This window comes from Myxocyprinus asiaticus, chromosome 27 (genome assembly GCF_019703515.2).
Source record: "Myxocyprinus asiaticus isolate MX2 ecotype Aquarium Trade chromosome 27, UBuf_Myxa_2, whole genome shotgun sequence".
In the NCBI taxonomy this organism is placed as follows: Eukaryota; Metazoa; Chordata; class Actinopteri; order Cypriniformes; family Catostomidae; genus Myxocyprinus; species Myxocyprinus asiaticus.
Window position 1 is genome coordinate 40,062,823 of NC_059370.1, and position 17,809 is coordinate 40,080,631.

Consider the following 17,809-nt stretch of genomic DNA (forward strand, 5'->3'; position numbering starts at 1 on the left):
ATGAATCCCACTGAAAATTTGTGGACTGAACTGAACAAACATGTCCGAGCCAGGAGGTGTGTATGACTTTCTTTCTTCTGCTGAACACAAACGAAGATTTTCAGAAAAACATTTAAGCTCTGTAGGTCCTCACAATGCAAGAGAATAGTGACCAAAATTTTGATGCTCCAAAAGGCAGTGTAAAAGTAATTCTTTAGACCCTAGTGGTTTAATCTAAACACTTACTCATTCTTTATTATAATTTTTTTTCTTCACATTTTAGAATAATAGTAAAGTCATCAAAACTATGGAATAACATAAATGGAACTATGGGAATTATGTTGTGACTAAACAAAATCCAAAATAAATCAAAACTGTGTTATATTTTAGCATCTTCAAAGTAGTCACCCTTTGCCTAGAATTTGCAGACATGTACTCTTGACATTTTCTCAACCAACTTCTTGAGGTATCACCCTGGGATGCTTTTTAAACAGTACTGAAGGAGTTCCCATCTATGTTGGGCACTTATTTGCAGCTTTTCTTTATTATTTGATCCAAGTCATCAATTTCAAAAACATTTTAGTTTTATAATGAAATAAATTAATATGGTGGCACAATTATATTTTTGTCTACAAAACTAATTTCAAACATTTAAGCATACGCCTTCAGATTTTTAAGATCATGAGAAACATTTCAGTCAAGTGTTTCAAAACTTTTGACCGGTAGTGTATATTTTCAAAAGTGATATGATAGGTGTGGGTGAGATACATATACATTTTTATGTCCTTTATTACTACAAATTCTCCTCACTGCCCAGTAGGTGGCGATATGCATGAAGAATGTGAATCACCGGAAACAAAAAGAAGAAGAATGTGAAAGTGAAAGTGGAGATTTATTGTAAAAAAAAAAAAAAGGGCTTAAATATTGATCTGTTTCACACCCACACCTATCATACCACTTCTGAAGACATGGATTAAATCACTGGAGTCTTATGGATTACTTTTATGCTGTCTTAATGTGTATATATTTAGTGTACTACATGAAAACACACCAGTTGTGTAAGGAAACTTATTTTTAATCCTCTAAAATAAAAATATAAAAATTAAAATGGGGCATTAAAAGCAGAACTGGATTACTTTTAATGTGCTTTTTGGAGATTCAAAATGTTGGTACCTGAGCTGAGCTGAAAGAGCTTAAATTTTCTTTTTAAAAATGTTAGTTTGTGTTCAGCAGAAAATAAAAAAAATATATATACTGAGATGGCATGAGGGTGATTAAAAAATAAGAGAATTTTCATTTTTAAGTGAACTGTCCCTTTAAACACAGGAAGTGTATGGCAACATTAAATGTGCGGAGTTGTAAAAACTAAAATTTGAATGTCTTCAAAACTGTATCTAAGAACTAAGATGTTTAGTTTACCATTTATATTTAGTTTTTGCACATTTACCTCCAAAACAGACAACAGACACATCCTCTGTTTACATTTAACTAAATGCAAGATCATCTCATTTGGTGTTTAGTTTGAAAACATTACAAAACCCTTTATCTACCTTTATCTTTTTCCTTGGCAAATGCTGTTGCACCGAGGTGACTCAACAAACAATAACATTCTTTCTTTCTTTCTTTCTTTCTGTGGATCATAAAAGTAACTGTTAGGCAGAATGTAAGCATTAGTCACCATTTTTGTGTATGAAAAACACATGCAATGACTGAGGATAACATTCTGCCTGACATTTCCTTTTTTATTCAGTAACAGGTTTAGGACAACATGAGGATGAGTAAATGATGACAGAATTTTAGTTTTTTTGTAAGCTGTCCCTTTAACATCTTTTGTGTTACACGGAAGAAAGTCATTTGGTATGGAACAACATGAGGTTAAGTAAATAATGACAGAATTTTGAATTTCATTGCATAGTAAAACATCAAACCAAGAAAAAAAAAAAAAAGATAGCACAAGCACAGTTTTCAAGCAAAACATTTCACAAAATAAAGGTGTTGGGTTTGAAATTATAAAGAATAGACATAGTTTTCAGAATAGTATTTAGACACTTTCTGGTTTCTGGTAGTGGATCATATAAACAGTTAATGTAATAAACTACACCTGTGGTAACTCTGCTAGAAACTTAAAGGGATAGTTCACCCAAAAAATAAAAATTCTCTCATCATTTACCCATCCTCATGCCATCCCAGATGTGTGTGACTTTCTTTCTTCTGCAGAACACAAATTAGGATTTTTAAAAGGATATTTCAGCTCTGTTGGTCCTCAATGCAAATGAGCGGTGACCAGAACTTTCAAGGACCAAAGGGAACATAGAGGCAGTATAAAATGAATCCATAAGACTTCAGTGGTTTAATCCATATATTCAGAAGTGGTATGATAGGTGTGGGTCAGAAACAGATCAATATTTAAGCCCTTTTTTACTTAAAATCTACACTTTCACTTTCACAATAAACCACCTACTGGTTGGGACTGGTTAAAGATGGATATTGACAGTAAAAAAGGACTTAAATATTGATCTGTTTCTCACCCATACCTATCATATTGCTTCAGAAGACATGGATTTAACCACTGGAGTCTTATGGATTACTTTTATGCTGCCTTTATGTAATTTCTGGACCTTCTGGTCTCCATTCACTTGCATTGTGAGGACCAACACAGCTGAGAAAGTATTCTAAAAATAGTAAGTAAGTTCTGAGAAAATCTCTAGCATTTTTTTGTTTGTAGATGCCACTTGCTTTAATATTTTGCTATCTAATGCAAAGACCTTTTTAAGTGTGACTTCAGTGTCCATCCAAATACTGATACTCTTTTGGGGCCAGTATAAGTTTCAGAATGGAGACAGATGAGCACCTTCTGTTTTAAGAGAGGTCATTAGACAGGCAAATGCAGCTGACTTCATTGTTTGAACTAGAACTCATGCCCGTGTGAACGAGAGATCGCTGGGAAAATATCTGAACAATCCCCTTTAACCCTGACCCGTCCACATGTAAGGCATTCTGACCTGTGTTCGTGTGTGCATTGGAATCCTACACTGGGAATGCTTTGCGGGCCTGCTGCATATGATCAGTGTATTCAATTGTTCCGGCACGGGGGTCTCAATGAGCTCATTTAAGGGGTGTCAGACAGCAGGAGGGGTGTTCAGAAGAGCCGGGGCTGTGGTGGACCCCTTCATAGAGCACAATAGGAGCAGCTGCAAGGCGTTTGGGAAAAGTGTGATGACTATGGCGCACTCAGCGTTCGTCCAAGTACAGGGTGTTCTGTGCCTTGTCCTTTGTACCACGTACGACGGCAGAGCCAAGTGTTTTCACAAGCTTTGTAATTAGCACAACATTGGCAGTGATACTTGTCTTGAATAAAAGGCAGTTCTGCTTTTAATGCCCCATTTGAATTTTTATACTTTTATTTTAGAGGATTAAAAATACGTTTCCTTACACAACTGGTGAGTTTTCATGTAGTACGCTAAATATAGAAATAATGTAATATCTAAGTGTCATTTTTTTTTTTTTTTTTTTTTTTTAGCGTTAACATGATTTTAGTGTGAAAAAATGGCAAAATAAAATGGTGAAAAAACATTTTCTGTGTACATTTATATCTAATTTTACAACTTCCTTGCCATGAAAACATAACACTGTAAATCCTGTAATCCCACAAAAAAGATTTTTTTATGATGAACATTTTTATTGATTCATCTATTAAACAAAGAAAAGCAAAACATATACAAACAGAATCAATATTTAACCACCACTATTAAAATTTGAGTGCCCAATACCTCACACAAAAAAACTCTGAATCCTCAAACAAAATTCTTAGATCTTAACACACCCCCAAAAGGCATGGGTTGTTTCTCCATCTTCTGATTGACATCGCCAGCAGGTGGGTGTGTCTTTAAAGGGGACCTATTATGCAAAATTCACTTGAACATAAATGTGAGTCGGCAGTGTGTGTACAAAACCACCCTACAATGTTAAAAGTCCACCCACTCATCTTTCTTATATTTCTATTAATCAAAAACAGTGTCTCAAAATGAATGGTTTTCATATCCGCTCTAAAGTGACGTCACTTTAGAGCAGGCCACGCCCACGACTGGTGACAGACTCCACCATTATCATAGAGTGATGGACACACAGTCCGCATTTCTTTCCACCCTGGAGCAGCTACAGTGAGAAGAATAATGTCTCAGCTTCGTAAGCGTCATAAGTGTTCTGTTGTTGGCTGTAAAATTGAACATAAGAGTCTTCATGTACTCCCGGCATCAGAGCCACTGAAGACGCAGTGGACAAGTCTTGTTTTTGAAGAAAATGTGCCCCAAAACATACCAAAATTCGTGTATGTTTGTGCAAATCATTTTACACTGGACTGCTTTGTGAATGAGGGTCAATATAAAGCAGGATTTTCAAAAAATTTGACTCTCAAGCATGGATCAGTACCAACTGTTCATGTTCCAGCTTTACATCCTGAAGTATCGCACTTTATATTTTGTGAATGTTTGCAAATCGCCTTTCTGAACGTGCTTGTTAGCTGATTCCACGGCTAATGCAGCTAAAGTTACCATTGTCTCTGATTGTATTCACGGAGACCAGAGCTATGTCGTTATAGCTCGTTTGCACATGACGTCACGTCACTGCGTTGCTGTGGCGTGAAATGCAGATGGAAGGCAGGAAGTGATTTTCTACATAAGAAGCACTATCACAAACTCAAAATGCCTATGTTTTGCGTCATTTACAGTTGCTCATACATATATGGCTGAACTCCGGTATTTACGGTGTCAGTAATATTGGTTCTGATTTGTTGTTGCTATAGCATCCGAAGCACGAGCTGTAAAGGCACAGCCCTCTTCCGGAAAGGGGGCGGGGAGCAGCAGCTCATTTGCATTTAAAGAGACAGCGTGTTTTTGATTCCACCCAAAAAGAGGCATTTACAACATGGTAAAATAAATTATCCGTGGGGTATTTTGAGCTGAAACTTCACAGACACATTCTGGGGACACCTGAGACTTATATTACATCTTGTAAAAAGGAGCATAATAGGTCTCCTTTAAGACCAAGCCTATACAATCTAGAGGAGGTCTAATAGAATCTATGTAAAATCTTGAATTGCATAAGACGCACCCTTGCATCTCTAGATGCAAACTTGATGTTTTTTAGAATCCTAGCCAACACTCCCTCCTCCAATACCAAGTTTGATAGAAGTTAAAGCTCCGTCCCCCAGACTCTGAATTAACAGGGAGTAATACACTGATGTCACATGACCTTTTCCAAAAGCGGTAATCACCACTCCCAGAGTATCTGCCGCTTTAGGGGAGTGTAAGCAACACCCAAAAAGAGTACAGGGTAGGTGGCACAGCTGTAAATACTTAAAGAACTGAGATCTGGGAATCACAAAATGTTGAACCAAATTTTCAAAGGATCTCAACACTCCACTCCATATAGGTCACCGAGTGTAGTAACCCCGTTTCACAATCCACTCTGACCAGCAAAAAGGGGACTTATTAATACATAATTTGGACACTCTGGACACTTTTGTCCATGTCGAGTGCAAATGCGAGATAAAGGGGTGTAATTTATCTTCTCCGATTAGTTTGATAGAAAGGCTTTGCAATGGCGAAATAGGGGCAAGAACTTCCTGTTTAATACAAAACCAGGGAGGGGCTCTCTCAGGTGGAAGCGATCAATGAGCCAAATGTCTGAGACCGAATGCATAATAATAAAACAAAATCTTGGGTAGGCCTAGCCCACCTTTGTCAATCAGCCTATGTAACTTATTGAAATGTAATCTGGGACACTTACCATTCCAAATGAAGGACTTCGCTATGATATCAAATTGCTTGAAATAAGAGAGGGGGACATCTAAAGGGAGAGATTGTAACACGTAGTTGAATTTTGGAATACAATTCATTTTAATAACATTAACCTTCCCAATCATAGGTAAATGTAATGAAGCCCACCTGCCTACATCGCTCAAAAAACTTTTTATTAAAGGGTTCAAATTAACTCTAACTAAATCACACAAATTTGCTGGGAATAAAATGCCCAAATACTTAACGCCCTGTTTGGGCCACTGGAAGGCACCTGGCTGAAAAGCCATTACTGGGCAGTATGCTGTCAGAGCCAAAGCTTCGGATTTAGACCAACTGACTCTATCCTGAGAACTTAGAAAAGGAATGAATAATTCTGTGGAGGCAAGGCATAGATCTAATGGGGTCGGAGATGAATAATAAAATATCATCTGCGTAAAGCAAAAGCTTATGCACCATACCTCCCGCCACAACCCCTGGAAAATCATCTTCCTTTCTTATCGCGGCTGCTAATGGTTCCAGGGCAAGACAGAACAATAAGGGGGAAAGAGGGCAACCCTGCCGAGTGCCCCTATCCAGAGTAAAATAATCAGAAATTAATCAATTTGTTCGTACCGCTGCTACCGTGTGTCTATAAAGTAACTTAATCCATCCAATAAAGTATTCCCGAACCCGTATATTTCCAAAATCTTAAAAAGATAATCCCATTCTACCATATCAAATGCCTTTTCAGCATCAAGTCAGATGGTAGCGACCGCAGTCTGATCATTCGCCACTGACCACATGATATTGATGAAACGCCTAATGGTATCAGAAGAGCTGCGGACCCAAATAAACTCCACCTGATCTATATGTATAAGAGATGTCATAACTTTACTTAATCGGTAAGCAAGAATTTTTGACAATATTTTAACGTCTTGCTGGATCAGGGAAATTGGATGGTAACACTTACACTCGCTTGGATCTTTGTCCTTTTTAAATATCAGACTGATCCGGGCTTGCGTCATGGTTGGCGGAAGCTTTCCATTCTTTAATGATTCTGTATAAACTTCTAGCAAAATTGGAGCCAGTTCTGTAGCATAAGATCTCTCGGGTCAATTCTCTGAGGCCATCAGATGACATTCGGCACTTCAGCTCTGCCTCGGCACTTTTAATATTCCCTTCCAACTCCATGAGTTCTCATGCTTTGGACTATTTGCCACGCCCACAGAGGATACTGAGGACCAGTTGGTATCCATATAAACATTGATTTCAGCCTTTAACATTCAGGATTTTGCAAAAGGGATACATTAAAGCGCCGTATGTGGCAACACCTCTAAACTCACTAGGGCGTGATCTGAGACTAAGATGTTTCCAGTCCACAACAGATAAAATGAGGGACTTATATATATATATATATATATATATATATATATATATATATATATATATAAAATCTATTCTAGATTAAATCTTATGGACTGATGAAAACAATTTATAGTCCCTACCAGATGGGTTCAAAAGTCTCCAAATATCTGTAAGACCAAGATTTTTACACATCCTGTGAAGCATCACTGTTGTTCTAGGGGGTTTACTTTTGCTTCACTATGGTCAAGGGCTGAGTCCATCAAAATAGTAAAGTCTCCTCCCAATATTATATCATGAGGGGTGTCAGCGGCTTGCAACATCCCTTCAGGATCTATAAAAAAAGCCCTGATCATCAATGTTAGGTGCGTAAATATTAGCCAAAATCAACCTTTGCCCCTGAATGTCTGCTAAAACAATAATGACTCTTCCTAATTTATCATTAATCTGTTTGAGACATTTGAATTGTAGATGTTTACTTATCTATGCAATGACTCCCCTGCTCCCACTTGAGCCAGCACTGAAGAAACATGACCACCCCATATCCTCCCAAATCTTTCAGCCTCCTGCGCATTTCTCAAAGACACACAACATCATATTTCTTACATTTAAGAAAAGAAACAACCTTCCTTCCTTCTATGGGGTGCCCCAATCCATTCAAACGCCACGTGGAGAGAGACAATCCACCCATACCTACACTTGACATTTTTACATATTAGAAAAAATAGATTGTGTGTCAAAAATAAAATTATAAAGACCACCTTCCAACATCAGTGCAACAATCAAACCCCGAACTTCCCCCCAAACCAAACAAACAGAAAAAAGAAAAACGTGTGCATTAACCCTGCGCACGACAGCGCCAAACGGCGTCCATCCCTCTAAACTCAAACAGTCCATGTACGCCTACGAGAGCTCTCGCGACAACTGTGCCGTCGGATTGCTCAAGTCCGGTGCTTCTATTGTGAGACAGAATTACACAACAGAAAATAAACTATAAAACATACTCCAGCCGATAGGTGGGATAAACCCACCCAGTTTTCTCGGACAGTCAAGTGAATGTTCAGTGAGTCAGGTCCACTCGGCTGCATAGACAGTACCACACAATAACTTACTCATTCCATTGACTTTATGAAGGACATCGCTTGCTGTGGGCATGTAAATATTTTGCGGCCATGCTTAGTATCTATTCTCAATTTGGCCGGGAACATCAGTGCAAAAGCGACCTTCCGTTGATGTAAGAGTTTCTTGAATTCCTTGAACTGATCACATTTCTCTCTTGTCGAATTTCACAAAGTCTGGGAACAAGAAAATGCTGTGGTTCTTCCAAGAAAGCCTTCCTTTACTCCTCGCCTCACGTAAAACAAGATCTTTATCGGATGATCTCAGAAATTTGGCCAGAATTGATCGGGGCCTGTCTCCCTCAGTGGATCTCTGAGCCAGAACACTGTGACCTTGCTCGATTTCCAACTTATGGCCTGTTATGTCGAGCAGACTTAGGAAGAGCTCATATAGGAATTTCATCATATCTCGGCCTTCTTCATTCTCTGAAATTCCAACAATTCAGTCTTCCAACTTTTCCCAAATGCGTTCCAAGTCTGTCTTGGTCGCTAGCGGGTTAGCAGCTAATTCCCTCTCCGAAGATTCCAGATAATCAATCCGCTTCTCGACGTCCGACACTCTTTTAACCAACTCAGAGAAATTCGTCTCCATGGCAGTGATCGATCGACGTATTACAGCAAGATCCTCCAAGTCAGCAACAACCTTCACCAGCACTGCTGACATGCTCGATGCTGAATCTCTCCCGCCGCACCGTCCAAACTGAGTCCCTGGTCTGCGGCCCTGTCTGGGGTATCAGCTTGAGCATATAAGTGCCTTTTAATGTCTCCAGAGCCTGAGGATTTTGAATTCTTTGACATATTGTCTTCATAGAACAGTTATGGAACAGGGTGTATAGAATCTCACCGGTTTATGACACAAAAAGTATTAAAAACTAGCAAAGTGTGCAGAGTCCGCCATTCACACGTCCGACCCTCGCATGGCGCCACGCAACTGTCTCTAAGGGTCTTTTTTTTCTTTTTCTCCCCAATTTGGAATGCCCAATTCCCAATGCACTCTAAGTCCTTGTGGTGGCATAACCGGGTGGCAGAGGATGAATCTCAGTTGCCTCTGCGTCTGAGACCATCAATCCGCACATCTTATCACATGGCTTGTTGAGTGCATTACCGCGGAGACATAGCACGTGTGGAAGCTTCACGGCATCCACGCACAACTCAACATGCGCCCCACCGAGAGCGAACCCTATTATAGTGACCACGAGGAGGTTACCCCATGTGAATCTACCCTCCCTAGCAACCGGGCCAATTTGGTTGCTTAGAAGTCATGGTTGGAGTCACTCAGCACGCCCTGGGATTCGAGCTTGCGAACTCCAGGGGTGGTAGTCAGCATCTTTACTCACTGAGCTACCCAGGCCCCCTCTAAGAGTCATTTTAAGAAAATGGTGTCATTTGTGCCAGATTGTTTTGTAAATAATTTTATTCAAAAAGTTTACTGATTAAATTTCAAGAAATATTATTTTGGGGTCATTAATAAATAAGGTTTTTGAGTTGTTGATAATGAGAAATCTTTTAAAACATTGTTTCACTTTTAACTGACTATATCACAATTCCAGTGGGTTAACTGTGCCTTTAAGCAGCTTGGAAATTTCCAGAAAATGATGTCAAGCCTTTAGACAATTAGCCAATTAGCTTCTGATAGGAGGTGTACTGAATTGGAGGTGTACCTGTGGATGAATTTTAAGGCCTACCTTCAAACTCAGTGCCTCTTTGCTTGATATCATGGGAAAATCAAAAGAAATCAGCCAAGACCTCAGAAAAAAAATTGTGAACCTCCACAAGTGTAGTTCATCCTTGGGAGCAATTTCCAAACGCCTGAAGGTACAACGTTCATCTGTACAAACAATAATACAAAGTATAAGCACCATGGGACCACACAGCCTTCATACCGCTCAGGAAGGAGATGCATTCTGTCTCCTAGAGATGAACGTAGTTTGGTGCGAAAAGTGCAAATCAATCCCAGAACAACAACAAAGGACCTTGTGAAGATGCTGGAGGAAACAGGTAGACAAGTATCTACACTACAGGTCAAAAGTTTTGAAACACTCATTCTTTATTATATTTTTTTTTCTTCACATTTTAGAATAATAGTAAAGTCATCAAAACTATGGAATAACATAAATGGAACTATGGGAATTATGTTGTGACTAAACAAAATCCAAAACAAATCAAAACTGTGTTATATTTTAGCATCTTCAGAGTAGTCACCCTTTGCCTAGAATTTGCAGACATGTACTCTTGACATCACAACGGGATGCTTTTAAACAGTATTGAAGGAGTTCCCATCTATGTTGGGCACTTATTGGCTGCTTTTCTTTATTATTTGGTCCAAGTCATCAATTTCAAAAACTTAGAAAAAATTTTTTTTATAATGAAATAAATTAATATGTTGGCACAATTATATTTTTGTCTACAAAACTAATTTCAAACATTTAATCATACGCCTTCAAATCAAAAGATTTTTAAGATCATGAGAAACATTTCAGTCAAGTGTTTCAAAACTTTTGAATGGTAGTGTATATCCACAGTAAAACGAATCCTATATCGACATAACCGGAAAGGCTGTTCAGCAAGGAAGAAGCCACTGCTCCAAAACCACCATAAAAAATCCAGACTACAGTTCGCAAGTGCACATGGGGACAAAGATCTTACTTTTTGGAGAAATGTTCTCCAGACTAATGAAACAAAAATGTAACTGTCTGGCCATAATGACCATCGTTATGTCTGGAGGAAAAAGGGTGAGGTTTGCAAGCTGAAGGATACCATCCCAGCCGTGAAGTATGGGGGTGGCAGCATCATGTTGTGGGGGTGCTTTGCTGCAGGAGGGACTGGTGCACTTCACAAAATAGATGGCATCATGAGGAAGGAAAATTATGTTGATATATTGAAGCAACATCTCAAGACCTCAGCCAGGAAGTTAAAGCTCGGTCACAAATGGGTCTTCCAAACGGACAATGACCCCAAGCATACCTCCAAAGTTGTGGCAAAATGGCTTATGGACAACAAAGTCAAGGTATTGGAGTGGCCATCTCAAAGCCTTTACCTCAAAATAAAGATACAATTTGTGGGCAGAACTGAAAGTGTGTGCAAGCAAGGAGGCTTACAAACCTGACTCAGTTACACCAGTTCTGTCTGGAGGAATGGGCAAAAATTCCAGCAACTTATTGTGAGAAGCTTGTGGAAGGCTACTCAAAACATTTGACCCAAGTTAAACAATTTAAAGGCAAAGCTACCAAATACTAACAAAGTGTATGTATACTTCTGATCCACTGGGAATGTGATGAAGGAAATAAAAGCTGAAATAAATTATTCTCTCTACTATTATTCTGACATTTCACATTCTTAAAATAAAGTAGTGATCCTAACTGACTTAAGACAGGGAATGTTTTCTATGATTAAATGTCAGAAATTGTGAAAAACTGAGTTTAAATGTATTTGGCTAAGGTGTATGTAAACTTCTGACTTCAACTGTATCTGTTATGCCTGAACAATGGTTTGAACCCAAATGCTGAACACAGAAAAAGAGAGAGAATGATAAAATGATATTTAATAATAAACTGGAATAGATGAAAGATTAGCAGACGAGTGATTGTACTGTCACTGGGGGCTGGAAAGGCAGGAGGTAATGGCAGAGCAGTGAGCTGGACGGTTTGGCGTGGCAGGCTTGGAAAGTGGATCTGAAGATAACTGAAGAGGTAAGTGAATACAGGTAGGCAGGTTAGATGGTGGATTTGAGGCACAGGAAAACACAATGAAAACAAGTACAAAGACTAAAATGAGATTGCTGTGAAATCTAAAAGCTAGTTAGCCATTTTATTTGACTGAACAATCTGGCGATGTATGATTGAGAACTCCGTGTTTAAGTAGCACAGGCTGGTGATGAGATGATGACATGCAGGTGAGAAGTAATCCGTGGGGAAAACTGCCACACCACCAGAACAAACCAACTAAGACAAACAAGGGGAGATATAGTGTGTGTGTGACAACAAAATGACAACCTATATGTTGGTTAAACCACCTGACTTCGATTTGGTGGAAAAAAGTTTTTCGAATATATATTATATTTTCAAACAAACTTGTTTCTCTGGTTATTTTAAATAATAATAATAATAATAATAATAATAATAATAAAGATTATTCTGCACAACTCATGCCAACATTTCTTTTTCAAGAATTTCAGCTTTTAATTAGATTTTTTTTTTATTTACAACCCCAATCCCGGAAAAGTTGGGACAGTATGAAAAATGCTAATAAATACAAAAAGGAGTGTTTTGTAAATTATTTTCGCCCTTTGCTATATTGAAAGCACTACAACTGCACATTATATGATGTTTCTCCTTGTGAATTTCATTGTTTTTTGAAAATGTACAGTAATTTCAGATCAGATGATTGCAACACTCCAAAAAAGTTGAGACAGGGGCATTTTAAGACTAATAACAATTTGATGAGTTGAAATAACAAGGTGATATGAAACAGGAGATGTTAAACAGGTGAGGCAATCGTGTCATAGTATATAAGGAGCCTCCAAAAACAGCCTAGTCCTTCAAGAGCAAGGATCGTTTGAGACTTGTCAGTTTGCCAACAGATGCTTCAGCAAATAATCCAGCACTTTGAGAACAATGATCTCCAAAGTCAAATTGGAAGGATTTTGGGCATTTCACCCTCTATAGTGATTATTATAGTGTAAAGATTCAAGGAATCTGGTCAATTCTCGGTGCGTAAAGGGCAATGCCGATAACCACTTCTGAATGAGTGTGATCTCTGATCCCTCAGATGTCACTGTCTTAAAAAACATCATTCATCTGTAATGGATATCATGAACATGGGCTTGGGATTACTTCAGTAAACCTTTGTTAGTCAACAACACTCGCCGCTGCATCCATAGATGCAAGTTAAGACTTTATTATGCAAAGCAGAAGCCATACATCAACACTGTCCAGAAGCACTGCTGACTTCTCTGGGCTCGGTCTCATCTTAGATGGAAAGTAGAACAGTGGAACTGTGTTTTATGGTCCACATTTCAAATAGTTTTTTGAAAAACACAGCTGTCGTGTTCTCTGGGCCAAAGAGGAAAAGGACCATCCAAGCTGTTATTAGCGTCAGGTCCAAAAGCCAGTGTCTGTATGGGGCAGGTGTGTGTCAGTGCCCATGGCATGGGTAACTCGCACATCTGTGAGAACACCATGAATGCAGACAGATATGTACAAATTTTGGAGCAACATATACTGCCATCCAGCACCGTCATTCCAGGGAACTTCAAACCACATACTGCCCGGTTTTGAAGTGCATGGCTGTGTAAGCAGAGAGTGTGGGTGCTAGGTTGGCCTACCTGCAGTCCTGACCATCTCCAAATGAGAATGTGTGGCGCATTAAGTAGCACATCATACGGCAATGAAGACCCCGTACAATTGTGCAGCTAAAGACCTACATAATGGATGAATTAAACTTAACAAACTTGTGTCTTCAGTGCCTAAATGCTTAATAAGTGTTATTAGAAGAAATAGTGATGTTTCACAGTGGTAAACACTCGACTGTCACAACTTTTTTGGAGCATGTTGCAATCATCTGATTTGAAATTACTGTACATCTTCAAAAAACAAGAAAACCATAATATAATGTGTAGTTGTAGTGCTTTCAATATAGCAAAGGGTGAATATGATTTACAAATCACTCCTTTTTGTTTTTATTAGCATTTTTCATACTTTACCAACTTTTTCAGAATTGGGGTTGTATTTTCATTTAGGAATTTAAAACATTTTTTATCATAGAAGTGTTTTCAAATAATTATTTTGTGTGAATTGCATTTTGAATGTGTTTTTGGTTAACTGAATAGATCAGGACAAACAAAATGACCATCAAATCATTGACCCTATATTCCCACCCCAGACCCAAAGAATCAGGGGCATAATAACAATTATAAATATTTGGGGACAAAAATATGGGTTTTCTCAATGTCTAATACTTAAAATATTTCCTCCAATCCTAAATGTTTACAGACTTGCAAAGCAACAACAATTACTAATCATTACAGACCATATACATTAGTTCAAACCTGTCTCAGAAAGTTTAAATTAATATACTTGGAATTTGAGTAGATAACAAAGTAAATCCAAGTAGTAGAATCACAAGTTATAAATAATAATAATAATAATAATAATAATAATAATTCTAATAATAATAACCCATAGGATTCTCATTCAAAACATGTTTTGTTTCATCTCTGTTACAAACAATATTTTTGGAGGTTCAATATGGGGTTCAGTAAAAAAAAAGAAAAAAAAAAAAGAAAAAGGGAAATAAGATCCGTGCCAGTATGTCTAAATGGCTAATAAATATGTTAGCTGGCAAACATAACTGACATTATTTACAGCCCGTATTCTTTTTAATTAAACAGTAAACAGAGGTCAGTCTATAAAATCATCTGACTAGGTTCAGTATAATTCCATCAGTAGTACGTCACTGGGAACACACATGACACCAATTTCCTAAGAATGACCATTTGACATAGATATCAGCTTTCAAGAGATTGTCAGTAAAAGGCACTTTAAAATCCACACATTTTACACACACATGACATATAAAACAAAGAAAGCAAAAATGATATAAGATTATTTGTTGAGTAGACTGGTGTTATAATAAATGTGTGTTGTTTCCTGATGAAATCCTGCTGATTTCAGTGGCATATGCTCTCCCTGCTGCCCAGACTGATCTTTTGTGCCTCTGAAGAAAGGGAGGTCTGTTTGTTGTTGTTCATTAGTCTTGGGGGGGAGGTACCCCCTGATCAAAATAAATCTCATATGACAAAGTCTCCACTCAACCAGCACATACACACATGTGTGTACAGACACACATATAAACAAACTAAATCAGCAGACAATTTCTCTTTATCTATACTGTATGTTCACAAAGGAAGTTAAGGTCAAATGAAATTCAACATAATTGTCAAGGCCAGATGGTGTCAGTATCTTAAAACAGTTTATGAAACAGCTGACAAATTGCCTTTATCAGTGAATCTAAATGATAGCACTAATTCTGTCTTTGCATCAATATATCTTTTCTTTTATGAAATGTATGGAGAGAATGAGAGAGGGAGAGGAGGCTTTTTTTGTCAGAGTGGTTGTCATAAAGTGCACAAAGTACTACTCTTTACGAGAAGTGCCCTGGGATTTTTAATGACCACATAGAGTCAGGACCTCTGTTTAACGTCTCATCCAAAGGATGGTGCCTTTTTACAGTATAGTGTGCCCGTCACTATACTGGGGCATAAGGACCCACACAGACCACAGGGTGAGCACCCTCTGCTGGCCTCCCTAATAGCTCTTCCTGTTACCTCTTCCTAATGTCACGGTTCATATGAGATGTGAGGATTACAGATCACACTTTATAGTTTGTAATTTTAAAACAACCTGAAAGTACTGTAGAGTGGAGTACTTTTGAATGTATCAAAGAGTCAGTCTTCATTTAAAGCCTTTTTAGACTGCTAATTTGGTTATAAGTACATTCTGTTTGTAACAAGGCATGGAAGAGTGTGTTATTGGAATGTGTGGAACGCTTCCAGAGGCCTGGATGCACAGACCAGGTTATGACCTGATGTGATTTGTGTACATTTCCTGAGGTCCACAGAACCTGAATAGAGCAATGAAATATTATATACTGTACATTTCTTGAAAATTGAAAATAGGAGAATGCTAATGATGCAGTTACATTATATACATATTTTATAATATTCATACATTTAAAGTTTGACTTTAGTGTCCAAATTCTTTTTGAGTAAATCTCGCCCCCTGGAGTTCGTCAGTGAAATGTATCTCCCTGCATTCTAGTTTATCGTTTTTGTTTAGACCTATATAAATTACAAAATACTAAAATAGCTTTATCTTTGAAGCATATTGCTTTATAACTTTTTATCTGTTTAACCATATATATTTCCATCAGACATTAGATAAAGTGTAATTGCTATATTTGACAATTTGTAAAGGGATTCAAACAATGTTTAAATATTTGTGGACTAAATTAACCTTGTTTCAATTTAAAAATGTCACAAATTTGTGTTGTTATATGCATATAGCTGAAACTTAAATAACAGTGTGAAAACAGGATACACTGAGTTAATGACAACAGGTGGACTAAGTTTCAAACAAAAATTAATATATAACTAGAGTGTGTGCTAAAGTCATGTAACTTAATGATAGAGCAATATAAACATTTAAATCAGCTGTACAGCTCGAGTTTGTTTTTAATCACAGGCTGTATAGTTCACAAATATGAAGACAATTATAGGTGCTATTCATAAATGTCCAGTACTGTGAAAAACAATTGCACATCGCATGTTTTTTTTTTGTTTGTTTTTTTTAAACGATGTGTGAGTTTCATCAATAATTATCGAAAAAGGAAATCTAACATTAGTAGTATAACACTCAATATCATTTAACACTCACCTTTACTACTTAAACCAACAGAAATCAAAAGAGCAGGAAAAGTAAGTACACATGCATCCTACCTTCATTAATAAATACCTAAATATGGAATCAAAAACATCAAGATGTCATTTGAACTCAGAGGGCACTGCCTTATATAAACAATATGAACCAGTGCTCTGATTCAATAAAAATGGTCCCCTAAAAAATGTGCTTCATGCGGTAACATCTAAATTAACAGTTTTATTCAAGTCAGAATTAGTATTTACTGTAACTTCACAGAATCAACTTTAATACACATTAAGGGTTAGATGATGTAGAAATAGCTCAACAATTGCAGGTTACCACTTTTTTACAGTGTACAAGCAACTGAGGTGTAAAGCAAAACCACACCAAGATCAAAAGAGCTCTCTCGGGCCCTAAGAGGAAAGATTGTTGATGAATGGAAAAGATTTGATTTCTATTTCAGGGAAATGTGAAGTCAGTCACTCACTCCACTGATCAGAAAGTATTTTCAAATGGAGAAAATGTCAAACCCGCAGCATGCTAACCAGGCCAGGTCATTCCATCAAACTAAACCCATGAATTCCCCAAGAATCCCCATGATAACACCAGACAGAGGGATGGAATGGAAAAGTACGCAGATTTATGTAGATGAAAGAATTACTATCAAACTTTATTTCTAATGTTTTTACTGGATAAGTTCTTACAAAACACACATTTTCATTGCTATTTGTTAAATTACATCACTTTTTCTTATTAATATAGCCTACTGTTGATATCCATGTATGCAAATTCTTTAAAATGACTTTAAAATCACTATACTGAACCTATTCATGCATCTTATACATTCCCAATTGTTCTGTATGGTAGACTTCATGCTTAAATTTGACTTTAGGTCTTCTGGCACAAAATAAATAAATAAATAAATATAGCAGTATTATATATAAGTAATATACAGTATACAGTAAGTACTTTCTACATTGAACCAGTTAGTTCAAGCATGAACTTTAAATTTTAAAGGGTTAGTTCACCCAAAAATGAAAATGTTCTCATCATTTACTCACCCTCATGCCATCCAAGATGTGTATGACTTTCTTTCTTCTGCAGAACACAAATTAAGATTTTTAGAAGAATATCTCAGCTCTGTAGGTCCATACAA